The following is a 15658-nucleotide window of genomic DNA, read 5'->3' on the forward strand; positions in this document are numbered from 1 at the left end:
AGCATCCATGCCATAATCTTCTGTTTTTTATCTTTTTAAAGAACGCCATTATGTTTACATATTGATATATATAGAATTTACATAGTGATAGAGTAGTTTACTACTCTATGGGTGATAGAGTAGTTTACTTCATCTAAAGGTGAGACAGTGGAGGTAGGAGAATACAAGTAAAACATTAGTGATCGAACAGTATAAAGCTATGGTCATGGAGGTAGGAGAAAACAAGTAAAACATTAGTGATCGAACAGTATAAAGCTAGGACCATACAGGTAGGAGAATACAAGGAAAACATTAGTGATCGAACAGTATAAAGCTAAGACCATGGAGGTTAGGCTCTCATTTCCCTCTGTTTTACGGTTATCGTAAATTTTTCAAACTAATAGTTCATTTTCATTCAGTTAAATTCAATTTATTTCCTCGATAAAAAGCAACTTTCAAATTAATGTATAGTGATTATGATTATGCTAATTAAGGATGGTGCTTGACTCTTCAATTAGAATATTATCACTAGCTAAATTGAAAACTTGTTAATCGCATTCTGTCTTTTTAAAATTAAATCCCTATGTACGCTAACGTACCTTTTTTCTTAATCTGCTCGTACTCGCACGGTCAGCGGCTAATCACTATGTGAAATGTGGTTGTGTCTAACATCTTTTAGTAACATCGGGCATCGCATAATAAGGCCTGTTTCAAACGTTGAATTTTGCAATTTCTCAAATACAATTTGGCGCTCGCGTTTTGCTCACAACAAAGTCTGGAACGCGATAAAGGAAAGGCAATATTATTGAAAGAATAACAATCAACGTTAAATAAGGGATGCTGCATTTTTTCAAAACAAAGTAGAAGTGCTTTTACAACAGAGATTTTTAAAATACGTTGCCTCAGACTAGTTAAAATATACAAAGCATATTCAATTTTTTGTCTTCTTTGCTTAGCTTGCGATATAACATGACAATGCAAGTCTGTAATTGCTTACTGTGTTTAAATTTGAGCTTTGCGCCATATTAAAATATCTATTTTTACCATAGATGTAGTAGTCATAGGTAAGTACATATTATATGTGTCCGCGTTGGGCCATCATGATTATTCAATATGGCGTCGTCAACAGGGCAAAAGATAATGTAGATTGTATTACATAAATGAGGTTTTTTGCAGTTCTTGCCTTTGTTTTGTATCGAAATTTATCAAATTAATTTTTTTTTAAAAAGGAACATACAGCGATTATTTTAAGCATGTATTTGAGTGAATTCAATAAAAACTCGCAAATTTATCCACCGATAACAGTTTGTGTAAAATGGTCACTTGGTCAATTCCTGCGTTTATTGCCAGAAATATTGTACTTTGTTGACATCTAGCTTTTTCAACTTGAATAGTGTATCATGCTCTTAAAACAGAACATTCAGATAATTTTACTGGTTCAATTGTCTGCATCGATTTAACATGAACTATTTGCTAATCAGTTCAGTAAAGTTCCAATCAATAAATTGTGAATACGAGGAAACTGATTTTTCATACGAAATTGGTCGTACAGCTGTCGTAAAAATGCAATGGATAAAAGTCATATTACAAAGCGCAGTTTAAATACAGATTGCCTCAAAAGTACTTGCACTGACTTTTCCTTTGCATGCATATTTAATCAGTTTGTATCAGTTTTCTTTCCTTTCGATGAAACAACAGCAACACACACCTCTCAATAACGTCCATAGATTGCTTTGTGATGTTTTCTTCGGACGATGTAATTGTTTGGTTCAATAGTCCGTTGAGGATGAATAAATTTCCAGACATCCAATGCAGTTTTCTTTTGTCGCATCCTCCAAAATAGGACTCTGTGTCACACTCAGTTAATGGATGGAATAATAGCTGGCTTAAAGATCTATCAACGTCAGGAAAGCTTAATGTGTCGTATACTGGGACATTTTTGAATTTTCTTTTCCGAGCCATAAATTATTCAAAATTTGTCAAAATCGATAACATTATCCAGTGAATCTATATTGAATACAAGATAAGATATTCCGTAGAATATCAACTTTATTTGTTGTCTCAAGCTGTTTATGGAAGTAGAAGAGAAAGTCGGTGGTAATGTATTCGTCAGATGTTCATAAAGGTATTGGCGGAAGCATTTTTTCGATAGCAGCACTATAAACCACCTTATGACATGCAGTACAAAGTATATAATTAAATCCATCTGTTTTTAAATGACGTGTCATGCTCTATGATATTGTCGTGTTGAACAAGCACTTTGATTAGTCGTCTTTGTGGCATTTCATAGCTGCTCGATAAAGATAGTTGCATAGGTTGGTTTTTGTAGTTAGTCACTCTTTGAAGTATCTCTTACTTTGCTGGCAAAGTATGAACGCGAAACCAAAAAAACAGTCAATCTTTAACAAAGGAGTTTTGGCCTTATTTTTCAAATAGATTTCTTAGTGTGTTTGTTGTTCAGTTATTTTTCTGCATCAGATCTGTGATAGCATGGTTTGAAGAGAAGTCAATAGATTGAGTGACATTTAAATGACCACAGAAAAGGACATTAGCAACGAATTCTTTGTAACAAATAGTTGTCATTGCTATATGACAAAATATTTTATTAAAATGACCTCTGTCAACTAGTGAAAGTTTAACTCTGTAATATATCAAAAACTATTCGGTTGAACAATAGCAAAATTATAATGAAATTTCTTACTTTGCAGAGATCCATACATTGTAAATATAGTCAATTGGAAATTTGCAAAACAGCTTTTCAACTGCAAGAAGAAAAAACTAATTTATTCCCCCACACAAACAACTTTTAAAATTTCAATATTAAAGCAGCAGGTAAAGCGTTTCTATTATGCTGCGTAAATGCAAAAAAAATATTATAAGGCATCATGCATAGAGAATTTTCTAAAGTATTTTTGGAGGTATGTTAAAGCATAGAAGATGAATAAATTGGGTTCATTGATACCTGACGAAGCAAAATTTATTAGAAACATGATGAATAAAGTACAATCTCTAAAAAAGCGTGTTAGAGCCACATCTACGTCCTATGATTTCTCTAACTGGATTCTCAAACCTAAAAATTCACAACTCTTGTTGACGTTGCGTGACTCAAAGAAGTGAATGAACAATATTATATGCGTGTCTTCGTGAGAATTTAATGCAAATTTGAAGCACGCTAATAAAATTACGTCAATGGAATTAAGCTGTTGAATAATTTAAACATTAAAAAGAATTTTTTAAGAGGTGTTTATATTTTTTTGCAATCAGTATTAAATATTCCCTGTCACACAATCTTACTCAAAAGCAACGTAACAAAAGAGACATTTCTTCGCAGATTTTTTTTCAGAAAGCGTTTTTTTTTGTAGAAACTGAATAAATTGGAGAGAACGTTTTTGCATTCAATGACAATGTAATATTTTAAAAACGAATTGTAGAAAAATCATTATTATTTTCAGAAAAATTGTTCAAAAGTATAGTCTAATGACGTACATTTATACATAATGCACAAGTAATGAGCTCAAACAACTTAGATTTGACATTATGTTGATAAGACACAAACATGCGTAGTACGCCAAAACTTATAATAGAAAAATAAAAAAGTATTTGCAGAAACTTTGCTTTTATACATTCGGTGAAAACGAAAAAACACTTACCTGTATGAGGATTGTAACTTATGAAAATGTAAGTCCTAAATATTCTCTGAAAATGTTTATGGGAGGGGGGTCGCAACCATCAATTCGCCTTTTTTCGTCCTTATTTTCCGAATCTCGAGAAAGGAAAGGGAAGTAATACGTTGAAATAAACTAAATTTGTTAAAAACATTAGAAATTAAAATCATGTGAAATGTGATGTATAAAGATAATTACCTAAGAAACTAACGTTGTTTGAATATGATGTACTTTGGAAAGTTTTATGTTAGGTTAAGTAAAAAGGGGGTAAATCATATTATAATGAGCTATAAAATAAACAAAAGTTGCTTATAGACAATACTCTTTTTTGCATTATAGTATTTTATCTATGAACGGAAACTAACATCTGCAGTGCACATTTTTCTTTTAGTTTATAGATACACTTGAAATAGTTTACCAATTTGAATAGCGTCAAAATAATCATATTTCTTCCCGGGGTGTTGTTATAAGAAATTAAAGTAATTTGGTCTGTTATTTTCATTGTAAATGGTATTTCTTCGAATTGTTGAAACAATATTTTTGTTGCATATTTTTTCTGACTCTTAATTTCTGCAATTACGGCTCTTTATCTAAAATATAATTAAAAATCATCAAAATTTGTGTCCCCGTCCACGGAAAAGTACTTGTCTTGTGTTGATATCAAATTCAAGAAGCCAATATTACTAGCACTTTAGGACAAGACAGTTTCTACTTCAGTTACATTTTTTCTAAGCTGCTGTTTGAGAAGAATAGAAAACAACTTGTCAGAATTCAAAAGAGAAATTTCATTGATAGCCGAATTGCCTCTTCAATGGTAAGTAAGGAAAACATAAAGAAAACCTAAACTTCATAGCCTATCACATAATTTAAGAACAATAGCTCATATGGATTAAACTTCCTTATGAAGACCATACATTTTATTTATCATAGTCATGCTTGTACGTAATTCAACAGATAATCTAATACAATCTTTATCTTTGAAAATACTTAAAGCATTATGAAACTTTTTTGTATGTTTTTTTTAACATTTTCTGTAGTTAGCGCAGCCATGCGTCATGTATACATAGCTGCCATTTGTTAATTTGACTAATTTAAAATTTATAAAAATACTTTTACTGCTTCGCAAATATTTTTATCATTTTATATTTATCCTTATGATGAAAACAATAACGAATTGATTGATCACAACAAATGATAAAGTTCTACTAATTGATATTTATGAATGTCTGGAAATGTATTATATCATATTTCCATTGAAACGCAAGAGAAAATCGTAGCTACATCAAAAATATTTGAAGCAACCATCATTCGTATTTCTGTTCTATATACAGATAACAAAAAAATGTTTTCCAACTATCATAAACATTTAAAAATTATAAAATATTTGTAAAGTGCTTTACGTTTTTACATGAGAATGATAGTAAACAAAAACTTGAATGCATGTGTGATAAAGAAATTTGATTAGACATTAAAACTAAGATTTATGATTGAGGGAAATGATAAAGAAAGAGAAGTACAAAATTCAACAAATTGAAATGGGGAAAATCATCATCAAACATCAATACAGAAGTCATTTTAAAAAGCAAGGAATGCGTGCAAAATAAATGATACATTTTTCGTCTCTTGTTTCGTTTGCTACAATTATTCAAAATTGCAAGAATATTTTTGACAGATGGCAAATGCCTTTTAATTGTCTGAAACAAAATATTTGAAGAATTAAAACTTTTTGATACTTTAAAGTTGAATTCCTCTATTTAGTTCTTTAGACTTTTTTACTATAGCAATTCTGTCGAAATGCTCATAAATTTCATTGAATTCAGAATTTATATCATTATGAGAGTCGAACTTCTCTATACGGCTGACAGATGTTGTAAACAGAATTTCATGTATATCACGTAAAATTTAAGTCGAAAATTTGGCTCTGAAAATGTTTAGGGGGATAGGGGTCTGCAACTATTAATGGGTCTTTTTTGTCGTTATTTTCTGCATTTTTGAGAAAGGAAAGAGAATGAATACATTGAAATAAACTTAATTTATTAATAACATGCGATATTAAAATCATGTGAAATGGGATGTATAAAGATAATCACCTAAGAAACTAGTCTTGTTTGAATTTGATATACTTTAGAAAGTTTCATGTTAGGTTAAGTAAAAAAGGGTAAAACATATTATAATGAACTATAAAAGTTGAACAAAAGCTGCTTATAGAGAATACTCTTTTTTTGGCTTTATAGTATCTTATCTATGAGAGGAAATTAACATCTGCATTGCACATTTTTCTTTTAGTTTATAGAGACACTTGAAATAGTTGACCAATTTGAATAACGTCAAAATAAACGTATTTTTTCCCGGGGTGTTGTTATAAGGAATTAAAATAATTTGGTCTGTTATTTTCAATGTCAGTGGTATTTCTTCGAATTGTTGAAGCAATATTTTTGTTGCATAATTTTTCTGATACTTAATTTCTGCAATTACGGCTCTTTATCTAAAATATAATTAAAAATCATCAAAATTTGTGTCCCCGTCCACGGAAAAGTACTTGTCTTGTGTTGATATCAAATTCAAGAAGCCAATATTACTAGCACTTTAGGACAAGACAGTTTCTACTTCAGTTACATTTTTTCTAAGCTGCTGTTTGAGAAGAATAGAAAACAACTCGTCAGAACTTAAATAAGAAATTTCATTGATAGCCAAATTGCCTCTTCAATGGTAAGTAATAAAAACATAAAGAAAACCTAAAATTCAGAGCCTATCATATAATTTAAGAACAATAGCTCTTATGGATTATACTTCCTTATGAAGACCATACATTTCATTTATAATAGTCATGCCTAGACGTAATCCAACAGATAATCTAATACAATCTTTATCTTTTAAAATAGTTAAAGCATTATGAAACATTTTTGAATGTTTTTTTTAAACATTTTCTATAGTTAAGAGTAGCGCAGCCATGCGTCATATATATTAGCTGCCATTTGTTAATTTTTCTAATTTAAAATTCTTAAAATACTTTTACTGTTTCGCAAATGTTTTTATAATTTTATATTTATCTTTATGATGAAAACAATAACGAATTGGTTGATCACAACAAATGATAAAGTTCTACTAGTTGATATTTATGAATGTCTGGAAATGTATTATATCATATTTCCATTGATACGCCAGAGAAAATCGTAGCTACATCAAACATATTTTAAGCAACCATCATTCGTATTTTTGTTCTGAATACAGATAACAAAAAAATGTGTTCCAACTATCATAGACATTTAAAATTTATAAAATATTTGCAAAGAGTTTTGCGTTTTTACATGAGAGTGATAGTAAACTAAAACTTGAATGCATATGTGATAAAGAATATTTGATTGGACATTAAAACTAAGCTTTAGGATTGAGGGAAATGATAAAGAAAGAGAGGTTTGTAATTCAACAAATAGAAATGGGGCAAATCATCATGAAACATCAATACAGTAGTAATTTTAAAAAGCAAGGAATGCATGTAAAACAAATAATACATTTTTCGTCTCTTGTTTCTTTTGTTACAATTATTCAATATTGCAAGAATATTTTCAACAATGGCAAAAGTCTTTTGATTGTCTAAAACAAAATATTTGAAGAAGTAAGAATTTTTTAATACTGCAAAGTTGCATTCCTCTATTTAGCTTTTTAGATTTTCTTTACTTTAGCAGTTCTGTCAAAATACTCATAAATTTCATACAATTAAGAATTTATATAATTATGAGAGTCGAACTTCTCTATACGACTGACAGATGTTTTAAAGCACAATATCATGTATTGTTTAACGGCCTCCATTTCTGTAACTAGAAGTCATGTAGTTACAGAGAGGCCAGCGAGTCTGTTAAACACTGCGCAACAGATTATTTGGCATTTAATTTTGCTGGCTTAGTTAAGCAATACGTCTTTCCCCTTCATCTGGTAAACTGAGTTAACATGAGCAAATTTGAAATCAATCCATTTTAAATTTTTTCTAAACCGCTCTTGGTGAATTTCATATATTGCGTCATTTCGTTATAGTGGACATTGGAATGTCTTATTTTTTTCTATGCTTTCGTTTCCTAGAAACCTTACATCTATTTATTCAAAACACGTTCTAGGCGGGTGAACTCTACTTATATGAATTGTTGTAAACATGAGTCTTTATAATGAACAATTTGTCTAATCTATTGCAATAATATCCAAACATCATAAATTATCTGAAAGCAAACGTGAAAATACTTTCAAGAGAAAGAAGTTAAAATGTTACATAATTATAGAAATCAATACTTGATTTATATACCAAAAAGTTTAAGAACAAATGATTATATGATTATATTGATGATAAGCCTTTCATAAATAAAGTAAATTTTTACTACAAAAGCTTTAAAAAATTAGTAATCGTCCACCTTCTAATAAATAGAAAATAAAGATGATATCAAGCTCAACAAAAGCGTTTCTTGGGGCTCTCATAATCCTGTCTATTAGTGGCCAAATAGTAAATGGTAATGACGACATATCAATATGCAAGAAAAGCTTAGAGACATTAAAAGACAACGTGAAAGAATGGATGGAAACTTGCGTTGATAAAATGGCAATGACGATAACACAACTGCATGCAAGGAAGTAAAACAATACAACAAAGAAATGATGCAAATGCAAACAGAAATGTGTTTTTACAAAGGTATAATCTTTAGATTTGACAAATTTTCATAGTTTCTTGTTCATAGCACCAAAACAATATTCAACAAAATAGGTAGAAGTTGTGCAGCCAATCTAATTTCAGTTATTAGTAATATTTCTACAGTGAAAAAATTCTTTCTAAAAATACTTATTATGGACTTTCACTAAATATTATGATCGTAAAGTCCATAAAAATTTGCATTTTTTTAATCCACTCTCATCGTTGTAATTTGTAGTTTTTTTTTTATTTATTTAGATATTTATCCAAAGCCATATTTGATTATTATGAGCTTTGATAAAATATACTCTGTTGATTCTATTACTGGAGATATTCATGTCAGCACTATTAATGGCTCCAGTAAGAATAAATCTCACCATGCACCAAGATATAACGACATAGAAATTGATGTAGTTGAGAATGTGCTTTACTACATTGATGGCAAAGACATCAAACGGGGAAATGTTGACTTAACTACAAACGAAATTTCTGCGAAAAATGTTTCTGTTCATGATATTACAGTTGACTGGATTGGTCGTCGTATCTTTTACGTTGACTCCACGAACATTATCTACCAAATTTATTTGAAAAAGAAAATTACAAGTGTTATGAGGCTTCAACCAGGCTTACAATTTTCCAGCATTGCATTTGACTCAAAACATGGGTAAGGCGATATTGAAATTCTTTTTATTTACTTGTAAGCGTAAAATTAATAAATTATGCCAATCTATTGGAGTGTTTTCTTAAGTAAGATAAGAGTTTTTGTTTTTAGAGACGGTGTTTTAATTTAATAGAAAAGTTGAATTTTATAAGCCGTATTATGGCTTGTTATTTAAAGGTTTAATAATAGAAAAAGATATCGATTTTCCAGGAAAATCAAAACTCGCTTTTTCCCGAGGGAGCGAATATTAAGTATTTTGTTGGCTATAAAGAAACATACGTCATATAGCTCGACAGATTTTTATTAAAATCAACGTCTTTCGGAGAGATTTGGCCAGCAAAATTTTATTGCGTGACTATAAGGCATTTCAAACCATCTGCAATAATGAGCACGTTTCGTGTGATTATTCAGCACACATGCAGTAGAAAATAACAATGCAGATACTGAAATTTCAAAACAGAAACAGCGATATTTATGTTGAGCAACCAAAGAGCTTTGAGAAAAAAAGAAACAACGGAGAAATCAATGTTTATAAATGATGAATTCATTAAATGAAATAAAACAGAGCGGTAGAAACTGAAATAAAATATTAAATAATTACTTTGCACATAAAACTTTAGTTAAATACTCACAGAACCTTGGCTTTCAACAACCTACAAAAAAGTAGTACAACTTCACTGTGCAACTTAGTGTTGTATATTTAATTCCATTACTGGCTTCGGCTTGCCACCTAAGAGGGCTTTTCTTTGTCAGAAAAAGCAATTTGCTTGACGCCTACATGGCAATCATATGTTTAATAAGATATACCTAACACAAAAGTTTTTAACAAATTGGGAAAATTGTTTGTTGCTATACTGTGCTCTATTGTACACTTTTTGAGGCAGTGTAAGAGATGTGCAACAATCTCAATACGGAATGGCAATAAAGTCTTAAAATATTCACGAATGTGGTGAAAGTGAAAAACCTCAACTTTTCGTTTTGTAATGAAGATAAAAAGAACTACACACATTCCAACGTAGTTACATGAAAAATATAAAAATGGATTTTAGTTTTCAAAAATGTGGCAATTTGAAAAAACATAATCAACATATCAAGTTTATAGTTTTACAAGCCTTTTTTTTAACTTGCATTGAATGGCAGAGTATATTGAAAAGTCGAGAGCTGCAAATTAAGTGGCTGCACACTTCCCTTTAATAAATCCATTCACACATCAAATAAATTAACCTGAATGGAAAGTCATTCCACTACCTTTAGTTCATGCAGTGTTTGTTAGTGTAGCTTAGGCAAACATTAGGTCTGGAGCTGCTCCACTGGTGATGAATCTGAAGATAATAATCATGTGATTAAAAAGAAATTGGCTTAAAAGCATTGTGGAGCGAGAACTGTCTGAATATGTTATTAATAATTTACGACTTTAAAATAATTTCCTCTTTTAACGATTCCTATGAACTCTTCATTCATGAGAGCCTTCTAATCAATAAATACAGGCCTTCACTCTTCGTGCAAAGAGGTTCCATTCCACTTAACCTCTCTTAACTTCACTAAATTTTACTTCCCAACTTCTTCATCATGTAATCCATTTGACACCGCCTCCTTTAGTCGTAATTTAACACCTTTTGTAAATAAAATATCTTGTCTTAGCATCCAATTATAAATTATTACTTGCCTGAATTCGTTTTGAGTAAGGACGAAACGTCAGTATTAATTCCATTCCACAACATTTGGTCTATTTCTATAGCTCTAATTAAAAATTAATGTTAGGCTTTAATTGTTATCATATTACAAGAAAAAATTAATTTTCATGAACACAAAAAGCCATAAGAACGGTAATATATACAAGAAAGTTTTTAAAGAGTTCGGGGCAAGGTGCAATGAACGACAAGAAGACATGGACTTTGCTGTTACTTAAATGCGTAATACATTTCAGAAATGTATTGGAGAATGCAAATATGCTGCGATGATAATTAAAACTGCTAGTTGCATCAAACATTTTTGATAAAGTAAAGGCCATAGTGTTCAAGCAGTTTTCGTAGCTTGTCCAGTCCAAAGATTCTTAAAAACATGAACATGACATGGCGATAGAATCATCATTTTTAAATGATACCAATAGCGTTAGCTCAGAAAAACAATGAAAAAATTTGACAATTGAGAAGAGAAGGTTAAGATTGTCTTAAAAAATCGTTTGTCCAAACAAACAGAAAAAAAGTATCAACAAAAGACAATGTTTTTGAAGCTATAGCTCTTTTAAAAACATTTGTGGACGATGAACCATCCAAGGAGCTGCTACTTTTCATGCAAGATGAAACTGAAAAATTAAAAAAGCTTAAAATTGAAATGACAAAGCTTTCGTAATTTTATATCATAATTAAAAGGTGCATATCATTTACCAACAACAAATTTTCAATTCGAACAAAAATTCCACGCATCAGCTAATTTTCAGCATTATCAATTACCAACACAATTCATTCAGCAGCCACTCCAAACTACAGTATTACTCATTCCGACAACAATCGCAAAAAATACCAATCATTATAGAAGTTATGTGAATAAAAATAACATATTACATTTATTATTATGTTCTGAACCACATGCAATGTTTAATTACTTCATATATTTTAGTTCGGTTTTTAAAAGAGAGATTTTAAACGATAAAGGTGATCTTTTTCGGTTAGTTAAAATAGCTTTATGTTGCTATATTATCAAATTTTATGAATAAGTTCCATTAAACCGTCTATTTATGAAGGTAGTTCTGAATACTTTGACAACATCTTTGTCTAAACTAAAAAAGTAATCTATCTTTCCTTTCTTGCGTATATTAGCCTGCCACTTGTTTACGTATTTCAGTACGTATAGAGAAAACTAATGTACAAAACAAATATTTTTATCAAGGTATCTATTCTTGGCAGAAAGTACAGAACGTTTCTTATGGTTATGGAGCATGACTGCAAATAAACATCATATTTTTTCAGTTTCACTTCAGTCAATAGCACATGATCTAACGCTTGACATGCCTAAAGAGAAGATTTATTGGCGAGTTTCAAACGGAAATGTTTTTTCTTGTGATTACTACTCCCATAATGTAATTGATTTTGGAACTTCAGGAGGTCCCATGGCAGTATTTGGGGATTTTATTTATATCATGATTAGTGTTGGACGAAGTGTCGTTAGTCTCCATAACACAACAGATCAACGTACGAGACGTAAATTTTTTCTTCCTGTAAACAACAGTTATCTTGATTTGGCTGTTGCTATACACAGTAACACTCCTGACTCAAACGGTAGTTAAATATTTACTTATTTGACATAATAATCTAAGACTTGCAAAAACTCCCACGCTAATGTTCATAAAATAGAAAGACGTTGAAAAGTTCAAAGTTACAATGCGTTAGTAAACGGTTGTTCTTCCTTCCAAAATTATAGAAAATTTGATGAACATTAAGTTCAAAGTGAAAAGTGTCTAATTTGGACATTTTTGCCGTTTGTCTATTCTTATCAAACTTCTTGGGTGTTGAATTTAAGTCTTTATTGCTTCTTACATCATTTAAACAATCACTTGGGCTTGAAATCAGTCTTAAATATAAAAAAATCATGAAAATAGATTGTAAGACAAAAACGTCCAAGTTGAGCAAGTTGTGCAGTGAGCTTAACCTTTTCAAATTTCTTAAAATTTCAGTATATTGCAAAACAGAGTTTAAACTTTTACATCTTTGGATTACACTAGATTTGAAACTTTTCATTTTTTTTGAGCATGGTGTTCATATTGAGGCGATTACGAAGTTCTCTCATGGTTTTCGAGATTAATTTTTTATTCATTTTACTTTAAAGCCATGCCAAAATACATGAGCTTTGACACATTTTGTGAGAACTACTGATGAATTGATAATTTTCTGAACATTTTTCAATTATCTAACTTTTTAGTGTATCCCTTATAGTGCCCCAAACAGCCAGCAAATTTGTTCATACTCTGTAACTTTTCAACATTTATTTCATTGTTTTGTTTTTACGAAATGCGCGAACACCAAAAAGGCTAACATTGCATGACAAACTTGCTTGCTTGGTACGTCAACGTGGATACTGAGTGAAAAACTGTTTTCTTTGAGGAAAAATATGTTTCGTTTAAAATCCCTGTTTGATTTTATTTTTAATTTTATTGATCGATATAGCGACAAGCACTTTTCACTTTCCTTTGTGTCGACCCAACACATACTATCGTAAAATTAAAGGAACATTGAATTGCACGTGTATGGAAGGATACTTAGGAGAATGTAACTTGTGCCAAGGTATGGATTTATTACTGTCTTTATCAAGATTATTTATCACCGATTATAAATAAAAAGCATCTCTGTGCAGTTTTAAAACTTTGTTCTTTGTTGAGAATCCTGAGCTGTTCTGTGTGCTGTTGTTTCTGTGCAAGGAATTTGCAGCATCTATATTTTACATGTAACCACAAAAATAAGGCTCACAGCACCACATACAAGTTCATAAACCATTATCAATACAATCAAGCAGGAAATCAGTAATAAATTTATAAAAAAGCTTCAATACACTTAAAACTTCATAGGCACACAACATTGAAAGTGTATGGTTCTCTAAATAACAATAGCATAGGTTTGCATTAACACATTTTGATTTTCTCTACATTAAGGAGGGCTAGGGTTAGGGTTAGGGTAAGGATTAAAGTTAAGTTTAACACTCTTCCTGAAGTTAGTAATCTAGCTATGTTCCTGCTAACCTAGATACACCATATTAGACAATTTTGAGTTTATTATTGGTTGGCTTTCGTAAACTAAGAATTCTGTAAATCCAAACTTTAAAAAGCATTTTGACAGACATGCTTCCAGAACTCCTAAAATGATTGCACCTCAATAATACTACATCAAATGTCTTCAACCAATGGATTGTATCTTTATGAACTCTTTCCAAGAACAGAAAAATAAGGCCGTTGACCGATAACTCAGTAGGCTATGTAGTCTGAAGCTTACATTCCTGCGTTTTAAAAAGACCTGTTCTCTGTAAACATAGTTTTTACTCTTTGCCATTCTAGATGAGATAAATATTCAAAATTCCAATAATATATCCTGTTGGAAAATGTACGATATACTATTATAATGCTCTATGTATAGAACTCATAAAGTAGTGAGTTTCTCTCGTTCGATTTTTAATTTTATTCTATGATGTTTATACTATGAGTAAGAAAGTTGAAGCAAAGGCATTGGAGCATAAGAAACGGAAACGTCCTCAAAATACTGAACTTTTTGGGAGAAAGTTATATCATTTAAAGTCCCACAAATTTTTCTAAGCTTACAGGCCGCGCAATTAGTCATCCGCTGCTTAGTATGGGTGGTATGCACTGATAATCTTCATTCATACATATCTTGTTAATTTTCGATGTAAGAAAATTAGGTTTTAAAGTTAAGCATTTTTTATTCAGACATAAAAAAATTTCATGTAAGCACACATTACAATGAAATTGACTTTAATCTGGAAAATTGGGAATGTCATTTGAAATGGGCGTAAAAATGAGCTATAATTGACAGCTTACCTCAAGTTCATGCACATTTTTGGTGTTATGATTTCCTTATTTTAGTATTTCTTTCTCGATTACAATATTATGGAATGAATTAATTTTCAGTCTAAAACAGACAGCTCATTATGCGCAATATAAATACATAACAAATCCACATCAACACTTAACGATTATTGTGACCATCCATTTCAACAAGAAGGTTTCTCCTTATGATTAAAATGTCAAGTGTTAGCCGGATAACATAAGCTTCACAAACAATTTCTTTTATTTCTTTTACAATTTCTATACAATTTTTTTAAGAATTGTATTCTATTATACTTTACTTTGCAACTTGTGGCTTCTCTACAAAACCAACTCAAAGATCCTCCTTATTCCTTAAAAACCCTTTAGGTATTGAAAGACTTGTTCTATACAACATCTGCCCTTCTGATTGGTTTCATAAAGGATCATCTTGTTATTTCTTCAGTAAAAAAACAGCAACATGGAATAAAGCAAGAAAACTTTGTCAAGAGAAGGGAGGAGATCTTGCTGTTCCAAAAAATATTGCTGAGAATAATGCCATTTTCAGAGGCACCTGGAAAGTTTATTTTATTGGCTTATATCGCAGTAAAAGCGACAATCAGTTCTACACAGTTCAAAATGGCAAGCCTAATTTCACATCATGGTATCCTGGACAACCTAATCACGAAAGATTTGGCATACAGGACTGCGTTGTTATTTATTACCCCAAGTGGTATGACGTTGGATGTGGGCGTCAATTTAACTTCGTCTGTCAAATAAGAGACGCAATTAAAACTGTGAGTAGCTTCTATAATTATCAATACATTAGGTACTTTATATAAATGTACTATTTTGTAGTAAAATGGGTGCATTCTTTAGTTATTGTTTTCCTGCCAAAAAAATGTTAGAACTAGAGAACTCATTCACCATGTAGCAGACTGTTGAGCACTAAAAGCGAATTCTCAACTTTTTATGCAACTAAGAGTGATTCAATCAATGGCCAAAGGTGAAGTGTTATTGGCTTGAAGACAAATAATTCTCTTATCGCCAAAAATAGTTTAACATATTCAACTAATCTTAATGTGGTACCAAATTTGGCCAATCTAAAAAATTGCAAGAATATATTGGTTCATACTTAAAGATGTCAATTCAAT

General features: G+C 30.7%; 1 long non-coding RNA gene across 1 annotated transcript; it reads left to right on the forward strand.

Annotated features, from left to right (window-relative positions):
* The first annotated feature begins 12119 nt into the window (after positions 1–12119).
* On the forward strand, positions 12120–14927 carry LOC124454337. Its single transcript, XR_006951411.1, has 3 exons — positions 12120–12255; positions 13141–13257; positions 14895–14927. It is a non-coding gene; the product is annotated as an uncharacterized LOC124454337 (long non-coding RNA).
* The last annotated feature ends 731 nt before the right edge of the window (positions 14928–15658 follow it).

This window comes from Xenia sp. Carnegie-2017, unplaced genomic scaffold (genome assembly GCF_021976095.1).
Source record: "Xenia sp. Carnegie-2017 unplaced genomic scaffold, XeniaSp_v1 HiC_scaffold_3, whole genome shotgun sequence".
Taxonomy (NCBI): domain Eukaryota; kingdom Metazoa; phylum Cnidaria; class Anthozoa; order Malacalcyonacea; family Xeniidae; genus Xenia; species Xenia sp. Carnegie-2017.